Below are 13,821 nucleotides of genomic sequence, written 5' to 3'. Positions count from 1 at the left end.
CCCAAGGGGAGGATCCAGGGAGTTCATGGTTGCTCGTCGCCAGCCTTCTGAGGGCATTGGTCAGGGGTCAGGGTCTAGCCAGGGCCGTGTTCAGCATGCTGCCTCCAAGCGGCCTGTTGTTGAGGCCTCCGATGATTCTGAGGAAGAGTATGACTCTTAAGATGATGCTCACTATGTCAACCCCGAAGATGATGGAAAGATAGAGGAGGAGGATGATCGTGTTGATGGAGGTGATGAGGATGAGGATGAGGATGAGAAGAGGAGTCTAGTCCTGAGCAAGCCATTCCAGGTGAGCGGGGTCTCAGGAACCTTCCCTTGCCAAGTGGACCAAGCCAGAGCTTTGGGCTGAGAGACAGAGTCATCCATATGCGTCTGCCACAGGTTTGGGACTGGATCCCCGGTTCAAGAACGATTTTCAGCAAAGAGTATATCATGAGCTTCTCATGACCAAGTCGAAGAAGTTTGCTCCGCACAAGCAGGTTAACACTAAGAGTCTGCATGACAATTATCATCTGTATCCCGGTGTGTATTCAGCTCTTGGGAGGTTGGGCATCATTCCCTTCGTTACATTCAACTATCCATACAATGAGGATCTGGTGATGCAGTTCTTTGCCACCTTGTTTTTCTCCAATGACTCTGCTCGCACCCTCGCATGGATGTCCAGGACACATTGGTGCTCCGGTCCTATGGCAAAGTTTTCTGAGATCATTCCTTATCCGTTCATTGATGAAGAGGCAGCATCTAATGAGTTTGGCAGGGTTCATGAAAGTGGGTAGCGCACTAAGGATGAGATTGCATTCGCTTACAAGCAAGAGAAGTCGTTTGTCACCGGGTCCATCAAAGACCTTGTTGTCGGATCACGGGTTCCGGCAAAACCCTTAAGGTTCGAACACTGGGGTGCGTGCGAAGATTTCCTCCCTACCGATCTATGCCCTAGATCGCTAAGATCTCGCGGATGAACTCGACAAACTCGCAACGCAAAGACACAAGATTTATACTGGTTCGGGCCACCGTTGTGGTGTAATACCCTACTCCAGTGTGATGGTGGATGGATTGCCTCTAGGGCAGATGAAGAACAGTACAAGGGGAAGAACAGCCTCCTGAGGTTCAGGTGTTCTTGTGCTCAATGTGTGGCTAAGGATTGGCTGAGGATCCAATCCAAGATGACTTGCCTGTAGTGTTGTGGCTAGTTCTACTTATATAGGCCCTGGTCCTCTCCCCAAATATTGAGCGGGAAGGGAGCCAACAACGGCCAATTCGAAAGGGGACAGCTAGTACAGCTTATCCTGACAAAAGCGGTCTTCGCCTGTGAAAGGCTCTGGTGGTGACGCCGTCTTGGGCTCCACGGTGACCTCCGTCCTGCCGTCCTGCTGGTCTTGGTCTCGTTGCACTGATATGGAAACCTTTCCTTGATGCCTCGGTACTCCGCACCTGCACTTGCCTGCTTAGCACCAAAGAGGAAACAAGGACGCTGCGCGTGCTAGCGCCCGCCTGGCGCCCGTCTGATCTTGATCGTCATGAGAGCCTTGCGAGGTTTGCCCCGCCTTGATTTCTCCGCTCCTCGCGAGGTAGCCTGGTGAGGCCGCTCCTGAGGAGGTCTTGCGTCGTCCGCCTCGTGAGGGTTGGCCCCTCGCGAGGGTCTTGAATGCCTCGCTGATGAAGATGGGCCGTCCAGGCCTGCAGCACAGCCCCGCCATGGGCCGCACGTAGGCAAGTCTGGGGACCCCCGTTCCCAGAACGCCGACAGTAGCCCTCGGGCCCAAGGTGCGCTCGGGCTTGGCTTTGCGGCGAAGCCAAAGGTCAAGCACGGAGCGCTGCGGGCCCCAAAAGCCTGCGGCCTTGGTCGACGCATGGCGGTTGACTGGACGTGGGCGTCTTCGCTTCCCCACGCTGCCTCGGCGACTGCTCGACTTGACAAGTCCCTGCGACATGCAAGGAAAACCATCATTACCTGTGATCGTGGGAGGCGCCGGTTGGCCTTCTTCCGCTATAACTGGGGAGGGGGCGGAGCCCCTATCGCCCATCTCTTCCTTGATCGCTTGCTTCTTTCCTCCCCTGCTCCATTGCTAGTAGCAGCTCTGATGGCACCATCGAAGAAGTTCTCCGCCGCGGAGAAGGGCAAGGCCCCTCGGGAGGGCCCCGGCTCCCCGGTGCCCAAGCGTGGACGTGGTCGTCCCCGCAAGCACGCCTCGACCCCCGCCGTGGCCCCCAGCTCTCGGGGTGGCGCCGCCGCGCGTGGCAGGAGTCGCTCTCGTCGCAGCAGCCCCGTTGACGAAAGGAGACGCGTCGTGTTTGCGCGGCCTCCCCGGCCGCGGTTCCACGCATCAGAGGTGCTGCCGGAGTTCGTTGTCTGGTCGGAGGATCCGGCTGGCAGCTGGCTCCAACTTCCTCGCTTCTTTGCCGATGAGCTGCCGGCCTCCGGTCCAGGCGGGCTTTGGCTGCAGGCAGACGGTTGCTGCAGCCGGGCTTCTTGGGTCGCGGTCGAGGTCTCCGTCGCGGGCAACATATCTCTGGCCCGTGGTTGGCAGACTTTCGCCCGCGCGCGCGGCTTGGGCCGGCGGTGCACCCTCCACTTCAAGTTTGACGGTGACGCAACCCTCTACATGAGGGTGTTCGGGGAAGACGGTCGCCGTGCCGGATGCTGCCCCGAGGTGAATGACGGCGAGGAGGTGCTCGGCCTTGGCGATGGTCGGGACGAGGAGGAGGGCGGATCCGCTGGCCGCGTCTCGTCCTGATAGGGTGGCTCCTCTCTTGGCGACAGTTCCAGCAGTGGCGGCTACGACCAGCCGCCGCGCCCGCTTCGAAGGTGGTAGCGGTTCGTCTCGTCGCCGCGCGTCCGTGAAGCGTGAGGAGGGGTCCGACTAAGCTCAGGACGTCGCCAAGGGCCTGCCCCCGAGGGCTGCTGCACGGGCGAGCGCCGCTTTTGTTTTGTTCCTCTTTTCCTTCCTGCACCAAAATGAAACCAGTATGGGCCCAGAGGGGCGTGTATCGAAGCATGACTTCTCAACCATTATGCTATGCTTGTTGTTTCCGTGCTGAGATAACTTAGCTTGGTGCGTTCAGAGAGACCTCCTCTTCACGAGCCGTTCGTTTCCCCGTGCCCGTCTTGACCTAGTGGTATGTGTTTGCTCAGGAACTGCAAAAAATTCGTTAGGAAGCTCGCTAGGAGCTTTTCCGTTCACCCAAGCCTTGACCCGGCGCTTCATATCATGGTACCCGAGGGGCACTGATTAGGAGAGGTGCGCCAGCTTGCAGGCTCGAACGAGGGTGGCTCGCGAGAAGGCAGAGAGAAAGAAAAACGCTCGCGAGGGCACCTGCCTAGCCCCCCTCGCGAGGTATGCGAGAGAGAGAACGCAAGCGAACCAGAGGCAGCAAAAGGCGAAGGAACCAAATCGGCAAGGAGCACCAGAAGCAAACTTTGATTAAGAGAAAGCAAGTCAACTACGGAAAGCAAATGAAAAGCCCCGTCCGGCACCTAATCTAGTCTTCAGTCTTCTCACCAGCGCGGAGCTAAGTGCTGCCACTAGGCGTGGGAGGGAGCCCCCGAGGCCCGAGGGCGGCTCTCCGGAGACTCCGGGGCGTGTACAACCCCACTCATTATTACGTGAGAGTGTCACGGGCGGCGATTCTTCACAGGCACCGGGCCTTCTTCATGGCACTGGGCCTTTCTTCATAGGCACTGGGCCTTGCTTCATGGGTAGAACTTCCGGAGGTGCTGGATGTTCCAGGCGTTCTGGATGGGTACCCCGTCCTGCGTCTCCAGGCCTGGAGACATGGACAACCCTGAACGGGCCCTCCCACATAGGTGAGAGCTTGTGCAGCCCTTCCCTTGAGAGGACCCGCCTCAGGACGAGGTCACCCGCCTCGAGCGTCCTGGAGCGGATGTTGCGGTAATGATATCGCCGCAGTGCCTGCTGGTACCTTGTCGCCCTCAGTGCAGCTTCGCGACGACGTTCCTTCCCCAGCACGAGGTCCATCCCCCGCGTGGCGTCCTGCTATGCTTCATCAAATGCCAGGACCCGTGCGAAGCGATGCTTGACCTCGTGAGGAAGGACCGCCTCGGCCCCGTAGACAAGGAAGAATGGGGTCTCGCCCGTTGGCTTGGTGGCGGTGGTGCAGATGGACCACAACACGGACTGGAGCTCGTCGTACCAGCCCCTGCCGCAGGCCTCGAGCTTCTTCTTGAAGGTCCTGGTCCTGACCATTGCTCCTGGGGTGTGCCACCGAAGCATAGCAAATCTGCGTTCCCAGGTTAGCACAGTAGGTTTTGAAGAGGTTACTAGTGAATTGCGAGCCGTTATCTGTGATGATGTAGTTGGGAACCCCGAAGCGGCTCACGAGACCCTTGATGAACTTGACAGCAGAGCCAGCTGGGATGGTGCGGACGGCTTCCACTTCCGCCCACTTGGTGAACTTGTCGATGGCGACGTAGAGGTAGCGGTAGCCCCCAGGCGCTCGAGGGAATGGGCCCAAGATGTCCAGCCCCCAGACCGCGAACGGCCATGTGAGCGGGATGGTCTGGAGGCCCTGAGCCGGCTGATGGATCTGCTTGGCGTGGAACTGGCAGGCTTCGCAGGACTTCACCAGCTCAGCTGCGTCGTTGAGCGCAGTGGGCCATTAGAACCCACTGCGGAATACCTTGCCGACGAGGGTCCGTGATGACGAGTGGTGCCCGCAGTCCCCGCCGTGTATGTCAATTAGCAACTCCTTCCCCTGGTCTCTGGAAATGCAACGCAGTGAAACATCATTTGGCCGCTTCCTGTATAACTCACCGTCCTGGATGCAATACGCTGTGGCTTGCCGGGCCACGCGCTCTGCGTCCTCCTCCTTCTCCGGCAGTGCCCCCTGCATCAGATATTCCTTGAATGCCTTGGCCTAGCATCCCTCCTGAGGCTCGACCGCCAAGAGCAGGCGAGCTCCCGAGGTCGGGCCACAGGATGGGGCTCCTATGGCACGCGGCTGTGGTAGCTGAAGGAAATATGCCCTAGAGGCAATAATAAAGTTATTATTTATTTCCTTATATCATGATAAATTTTTATTATTCATGCTAGAATTGCATTAACCGGAAACATGATACATGTGTGAATACATAGACAAACAGAGTGTCACTAGTATGCCTCTACTTGATTAGCTCGTTGATCAAAGATGGTTATGTTTCCTAGCCATAGACAAAGAGTTGTCATTTGATTAACGGGATCACATCATTAGGAGAATGATGTGATTGCCATGACCCATTCCGTTAGCTTAGCACTTGATCGTTTAGTGTGTTGCTATTGCTTTCTTCATGACTTATACATGTTCCTATGACTATGAGATTATGCAACTCCCGTTTACCGGAGGAACACTTTGTGTGCTACCAAACGTCACAACGTAACTGGGTGATTATAAAGGTTCTCTACAGGTGTCTCCGAAGGTACTTGTTGGGTTGACGTATTTCGAGATTAGGATTTGTCACTCCGATTGTCGGAGAGGTATCTCTAGGCCCACTCGGTAATGCACATCACTATAAGCCTTGCAAGCATTGCAAGCATTGCAACTAATGAGTTGATTGCGGGATGATGTATTACGGAACGACTAAAGAGACTTGCCGGTAACGAGATTGAACTAGGTATTGAGATACCGACGATCGAATCTCGGGCAAGTAACATACCGATGACAAAGGGAACAACGTATGTTGTTATGCGGTCTGACCGATAAAGATCTTCATAGAATATGTAGGAGCCAATATGGGCATCCACGTCCCGCTATTGGTTATTGACCAGAGAGGTGTCTCGGTCATGTCTACATAGTTCTCGAACCCGTAGGGTCCGCACGCTTAACGTTCGTTGATGATATAGTACTATGAGTTATGTATGTTGGTGACCGAATGTTGTTCGGAGTTTTGGATGAGATCACGGATATGACGAGGAAATCCGGAATGGTCCGGAAGTAAAGATTGATATGTGGATAGTAGTGTTTGATCTCCGGAAAGGTTCCGGAATCCATCGGAAGGGGTTCCGGATGTTTCCCGAAATGTTTGGGCACGAGAACACTTTATCTGGGCCAAAGGGGAAAGCCCACGAGGTTTTTGGAAAGCACAAAAGGAAGTTTTGCGGAGTCCAGGGGCCAGACACCAGGGTCCCTGGCGTCTGGGTCCACACGCCGGGAACCCTGGCGTCTGGCCCTGGAGTCCGAGAAGGACTCTTGCCTTTCGGGTGAAACCGACTTTGTGGAGGCTTTTACTCCAAGTTTCGACCCCAAGGCTCAACATATAAATAGAGGGGTAGGGATAGCACCCAAGACACATCAAGAAACACCAACCGTGTGCCGGCAACCCCGTCTCCTCTAGTTTATCCTCCGTCATAGTTTTCGTAGTGCTTAGGTGAAGCCCTGTGAAGATTGTTCTTCACCAACACCATCACCACGCCGTCGTGCTGCCGGAACTCATCTACTACTTCGCCCCTCTTGCTGGATCGAGAAGGCGAGGACGTCACCTAGCCGAACGTGTGCAGAACTAAAAGGTGCCGTGCTTTCGGTACTTGGATCGGTCGGATCGTGAAGACGTACGACTACATCAACCGCGTTGATATAACGCTTCCGCTTTCGGTCTACGAGGGTACGTAGACAACACTCTCCCCTCTCGTTGCTATGCATCACCAAGATCCTGTGTGTGCGTAGGAATTTTTTTGAAATTACTACGTTTCCCAACAGTGGCATCCGAGCCAGGTTTTATGCATAGATGTTATATGCACGAGTAGAACACAAGTGAGTTGTGGGCGATACAAGTCATACTGCTTACCAGCATGTCATACTTTGGTTCGGCGGTATTGTTGGATGAAGCGGCCCGGACCAACATTACGCGTACGCTTACGCGAGACTGGTTCTACCGACGTGCTTTGCACACAGGTGGCTGGCGGGTGTCAGTTTCTCCAACTTTAGTTGAACCGAGTGTGGCTACGCCCGGTCCTTGAGAAGGTTAAAACAGCACTAACTTGACGAACTATCGTTGTGGTTTTGATGCGTGGGTAAGAACGGTTCTTGCTCAGCCCGTAGCAGCCACGTAAAACTTGCAACAACAAAGTAGAGGACGTCTAACTTGTTTTTGCAGGGCATGTTGTGATGTGATATGGTCAAGGCATGATGCTATATTTTATTGTATGAGATGATCATGCTTTGTAACTGAGTTATCGGCAACTGGCAGGAGCCATATGGTTGTCGCTTTATTGTATGCAATGCAAACGCCCTGTAATGCTTTACTTTATCACTAAATGGTAGCGATAGTCGTAGAAGCATAAGTTGGCGAGACGACAACGATGCTACGATGGAGATCAAGGTGTCGCGCCGGTGACGATGGTGATCATGACGGTGCTTCGGAGATGGAGATCACAAGCACAAGATGATGATGGCCATATCATATCACTTATATTGATTGCATGTGATGTTTATCTTTTATGCATCTTATCTTGCTTTGATTGACGGTAGCATTATAAGATGATCTCTCACTAAATTATCAAGGTACAAGTGTTGTCCCTGAGTATGCACCGTTGCAAAAGTTCTTCGTGCTGAGACACCACGTGATGATCGGGTGTGATAGGCTCTACATTCAAATACAACAGGTGCAAAACAGTTGCACACGCGGAATACTCAGGTTAAACTTGACGAGCCTAGCATATGCAGATATGGCCTCGGAACACTGAGACCGAAAGGTCGAGCGTGAATCATATAGTAGATATGATCAACGTAATGATGTTCACCATTGAAAACTACTCCATCTCACGTGATGAGCGGACATGGTTTAGTTGATTTGGATCACGTGATCACTTAGATGATTAGAGAGATATCTATCTAAGTGGGAGTTCTTAAGTAATATGATTAAATTGAACTTAAATTTATCATGAACTTAGTCCTGGTAGTATTAGCATATCTATGTTGTAGATCAATAGCTCGCGTTGTTCCTTCCCTATGTTTATTTTGATATGTTCCTAGAGAAAAACTATGTTGAAAGATGTTAGTAGCAATGATGCGGATTGTATCCGTGATCTGAGGATTATCCTCATTGCTGCACGGAAGAATTATGTCCTTGATGCACCGTAGGTGACAGACCTATTGCAGGAGCAAATGCAGACGTTATGAACGTTTGGCTAGCTCAATATGATGACTACTTGATAGTTTAGTGCACCATGCTTAATGGCTTAGAATCGGGACTTCAAAGACGCTTTGAACGTCATGGACCATATGAGATGTTCCAGGAGTTGAAGTTAATATTTCAAGAAAATACCCGAGTTGAGAGATATGAAGTCTCCAACAAGTTCTATAGCTAAAAGATGGAGGAGAATAGCTCAAGCAGTGAGCATATGCTCAGATTGTCTGGGTAATACAATCGCTTGAATCAAGTGGGAGTTAATCTTCGAGATAAAATAGTGATTGACAAGAATTCTCTAGTCACCATCACCAAGTTAGTAGAACTTCGTGATGAACTATAATATGCAAGGGATGACGAAAGTAATTCCCGAGCTCTTCGCGATGTGGAGATCGGCGAAGGTAGTAATCAAGAAAAGAGCATCAAGTGTTGATGGTTAACAAGATCACTAGTTTCAAGAAAAGGGCAAAGGGAAAGAAGGGGAACTTCAAGAAGAACGGCAAGCAAGTTGCTGCTCAAGTGAAGAAGCCCAAGTTCGGACCTAAGCCTCATACTGAGTGCTTCTACTGCAAAAAGGACTGGTCACTGGAAGCGGTACTACCCCAAACAATTGGCGGATAAGAAGGATGGCAAAGTGAACAAAAGTATATTTGACATGTTATTGATGTGTACTAGTGTTTATAGCAACCCCTCGGTACTTGATACTGGTTCTGTTGCTAAAGAGTAGTAACTCGAAACGGGAGTTGCATAATGAACAGAAACTAGTTAAGGATGAAGTGACGATGTGTATTGGAAGTGGTTCCAAGATTGATATGATCATCATCGCACACTCCCTATACTTTCAGGATTAGTGTTGAACCTAATTAGGTGTTATTTGGTGTTTGCGTTGAGCATGAATATGATTTGATCATGTTTATTGCAATACGGTTATTCATTTAAGTTAGAGAATAATTGTTGTTCTGTTTACATGAATAAAACCTTATATGGTTACACACCCAATGCAAATGGTTCGTTGGATCTTGATCGTAGTGATACACATATTCATAATATTGAAGCCAAAAGATGCAAAGTTAATAATGATAGTGCAACTTATTTGTGGCACTGCCGTTTAGGTCATATTGGTGTAAAGCGCATGAAGAAACTCCATGCTGATGGGCTTTTGGAATCACTTGATGCTTGCGAACCATGCCTCTTGGGCAAGATGACTAAAACGCCGTTCTCCGGAACAATGGAGCGAGCAACAGATTTGTTGGAAATCATACATACTTATGTATGTGGTTCGATGAATATTGAGGATCGCGGTAGGTATCGTTATTTTCTGACCTTCACAGATGATTTGAGCAGATATGGGTATATCTACTTGATGAAACACAAAGTCTGAAACATTTGAAAAGTTCATATAATTTCAGAGTGAAGTGGAAAATCATCGTAACAAGAAAATAAAGTTTCTACGATCTGATCGTGGAGGAGAATATTTGAGTTACGAGTTTGGTCTTCATTTGAAACAATGCGGAATAGTTTCGCAACGCCACCTGGAACACCACAGCGTAATGGTGTGTCCGGACGTCATAACCGTACTTTATTAGATATGGTGCGATCTATGATGTTTCTTACCGATTTACCACTATAGTTTTTGGGGTTATGCATTAGAGACGGCTGCATTCACGTTAAAAAGGGGCACCATCTAAATCCGTTGAGACGACACCGTATGAACTGTGGTTTGGCAAGAAACCAAAGTTGTCGTTTCTTAAAGTTTGAGGTTGTGATGCTTATAAGAAAAAGTTTCATCCTGATAAGCTCAAACTCAAATCGGAGAAATGTATCTTCATAGGATACCCAAAGGAGACAGTTGGGTACACCTTCTATCACAGATCCAAAGGCAAGATATTCGTTGCTAAGAATGGATCCTTTCTAGAGAAGGAGTTTCTCTCGAAAGAAGTGAGTGGGAGGAAAGTAGAACTTGATGAGGTAACTGTACCTGCTCCCTTATTGGAAAGTAGTTCATCACAGAAATCTGTTCCTGTGACTCCTACTAATGATGATGATCATGTAACTTCAGATCAAGTTACTACCGAACCTCGTAGGTTAACCAGAGTAAGATCCACACCAGAGTGGTACGGTAACCCTGTTCTGGAGGTCATCTTACTTAACCATGACGAACCTACGAACTATGAGGAAGCGATGATGAGCCCAGATTCCGCGAAATGGTTTGAGGCCATAAAATCTGAGATAGGATCCATGTATGAGAACAAAGTATGGACTTTGATTGACTTGCCCGATGATCGGCAAGCCATTGAGAATAAATGGATCTTCAAGAGGAAGACGGACACTGATAGTAGTGTTACTATCTACAAAGCTCGAATTGTCGCAAAAGGTTTTCGACAAATTCAAGGTGTTGACTACGATAAGATTTTCTCACTCGTAGCGATGCTTAAGTCTGTCCGAATCATGTTAGCAATTGCCGCATTTTATGAAATCTGGCAAATGGATAACAAAACTGCATTCCTTAATGGATTTATTAAAGAAGAGTTGTATATGATACAACCAGAAGGTTTTGTCAATCCTAAAGGTACTAACAAAATATGCAAGCTCCAGCGATCCACCTATGGACTGGTGCAAGCATCTCGGAGTTGGAATATACGCTTTGATAAGTTGATCAAAGCATATAGTTTTATACAGACTTGCGGTGAAGCCTATATTTACAAGAAAGTGAGTGGGAGAACTACAACATTTCTGATAAGTATATGTGAATGACATATTGTTGATCGGAAATAATGTAGAATTATTCTGCAAAGCATAAAGGAGTGTTTGAAGGAGTTTTTTAAAGAAAGACCTCAGTGAAGCTGCTTACATATTGAGCATCAAGATCTATAGAGACAGATCAAAGACGCTTGATAAGTTTTTTCAATGAGTACATACCTTGACAAAATTTTGAAGTAGTTCAAAATGGAACAGTCAAAGAAAGAGTTCTTGCCTGTGTTACAAGGTGTGAAATTGGGTAAGACTCAAAGCCCGACCACGGCAGAAGATAGAAAGAGAATGAAAGTCATTCCCTATGCCTCAGCCATAGGTTCTATAAAGTATGCCATGCTGTGTACCAGATCTATTGTATACCCTACACTGATTTTGGCAAGGGAGTACAATAGTGATCTAGGAGTAGATCACTGGACAGCGGTCAAAATTATCCTTAGTGGAATAAGGATATGTTTCTCGATTATGGAGGTGACAAAAGGTTCGTCGTAAAGGGTTACGTCGATACAAGTTTTGACACTGATCCAGATAACTCTAAGTCTCAATCTGGATACATATTGAAAGTGGGAGCAATTAGCTAGAGTAGCTCCGTGCAGAGCATTGTTCACATAGAAATTTGCAAAATACATACGGATCTGAATGTGGCAGACCCGTTGACTAAACTTCTCTCACAAGCAAAACATGATCACACCTTAGTACTCTTTGGGTGTTAATCACATAGCGATGTGAACTAGATTATTGACTCTAGTAAATCCTTTGGGTGTTGGTCACATGACGATGTGAAATATGGGTGTTAATAACATGGTGATGTGAACTATTGGTGTTAAATCACATGATGATGTGAACTAGATTATTGACTCTAGTGCAAGTGGGAGACTGAAGGAAATATGCCCTAGAGGCAATAATAAAGTTATTATTTATTTACTTATATCATGATAAATGTTTATTATTCATGCTAGAATTGTATTAACCGGAAACATGATACATGTGTGAATACATAGACAAACAAAGTGTCACTAGTATGCCTCTACTTGACTAGCTCGTTGATCAAAGATGGTTATGTTTCCTAGCCATAGACAAAGAGTTGTCATGATTAACGGGATCACATCATTAGGAGAATGATGTGATTGCCATGACCCATTCCGTTAGCTTAGCACTTGATCGTTTAGTATGTTGCTATTGCTTTCTTCATGACTTATACATGTTCCTATGACTATGAGATTATGCAACTCTCGTTTACCAGAGGAACACTTTGTGTGCTACCAAACTTCACAACGTAACTGGGTGATTATAAAGGTGCTCTACAGGTGTCTCCGAAGGTACTTGTTGGGTTGGCGTATTTCGAGATTAGGATTTGTCACTCCGATTGTCGGAGAGGTATCTCTGGGCCCACTCGGTAATGCACATCACTATAAGCCTTGCAAGCATTGCAACTAATGAGTTGGTTGCGGGATGATGTATTACGGAACGAGTAAAGAGACTTGCCGGTAACGAGATTGAACTAGGTATTGAGATACCGACGATCGAATCTCGGGCAAGTAACATACCGATGACAAAGGGAACAACGTATGTTGTTATGCGGTCTGACCGATAAAGATCTTCGTAGAATATGTAGGAGCCAATATGGGCATCTAGGTCCCGCTATTGGTTATTGACCAGAGAGGTGTCTCGGTCATGTCTACATAGTTCTCGAACCCGTAGGGTCCGCACGCTTAACGTTCGTTGACGATATAGTACTACGAGTTATGTATGTTGGTGACCGAATGTTGTTCGGAGTTTTGGATGAGATCACGGATATGATGAGGAACTCCAGAATGGTCCGGAAGTAAAGATTGATATGTGGATAGTAGTGTTTGATCTCCGGAAAGGTTCCAGAATCCATCGGAAGGGGTTCCGGATGTTTCCCGAAATGTTTGGGCACGAGAACACTTTATCTGGGCCAAAGGGGAAAGCCCATGAGGTTTTTGGAAAGCACAAAAGGAAGTTTTGCGGAGTCCAGGGGCCAGACACCAGGGTCCCTGGCGTCTGGGTCTAGACGCCGGGAACCCTGGCGTCTGGCCCTGGAGTCCGAGAAGGACTCTTGCCTTTCGGGTGAAACCGACTTTGTGGAGGCTTTTACTCCAAGTTTCGACCCCAAGGCTCAACATATAAATAGAGGGGTAGGGCTAGCACCCAAGACACATCAAAAAACACCAAGCCGTGTGCCGGCAACCCCGTCTCCTCTAGTTTATCCTCCGTCATAGTTTTCGTAGTGCTTAGGCGAAGCCCTGCGAAGATTGTTCTTCACCAACACCGTCACCACGCCATCGTGCTGCCGGAACTCATATACTACTTCGCCCCTCCGAGAAGGCGAGGACGTCACCGAGCCGAACGTGTGCAGAACTCGGAGGTGCCGTGCTTTCGGTACTTGGATCGGTCGGATCGTGAAGACGTACGACTACATCAACCGCGTTGATATAACGCTTCCGCTTTCGGTCTACGAGGGTACGTAGACAACACTCTCCCCTCTCGTTGCTATGCATCACCATGATCCTGTGTGTGCGTAGGATTTTTTTTGAAATTACTATGTTTCCCAACAGGAGCTCCTCCCGAGGCTGAGCTGTGCTTGAAGGTGGTGGCATTGCTGATGGCTTGAAGAGCCGCTCCTCGAAGACGCCGGGCTCTTGGGGCTGCCGCTTGGACGCCCTCCTGGCGATATCGTCTGCTTCCTTGTTGGTGCCACGGGGCACATGCTGCAACTCCAGGCCCAGGAACTGCTTTTCCATCTTACGCACTTCCGCGAGGTATGCCTCCATGTGCTCGTCCTTTGGCTCGTACACTTTGTTGGAGAAATTGTGAAGGAGCTGTGAGTCGCCCCTAACGGTGAGGCGCTTCACCCCCAGGGCTGCGGTGGCCTTCAAGCCGGCTATGAGGCCTTCATATTCTGTGATGTTGTTTGAGACCTTCTCGCC

Source organism: Aegilops tauschii, chromosome 2, assembly GCF_002575655.3.
Source record: "Aegilops tauschii subsp. strangulata cultivar AL8/78 chromosome 2, Aet v6.0, whole genome shotgun sequence".
In the NCBI taxonomy this organism is placed as follows: domain Eukaryota; kingdom Viridiplantae; phylum Streptophyta; class Magnoliopsida; order Poales; family Poaceae; genus Aegilops; species Aegilops tauschii.
The sequence above is the reverse complement of the archived record's forward strand: the minus strand, read 5'-3'. Positions refer to the sequence as shown.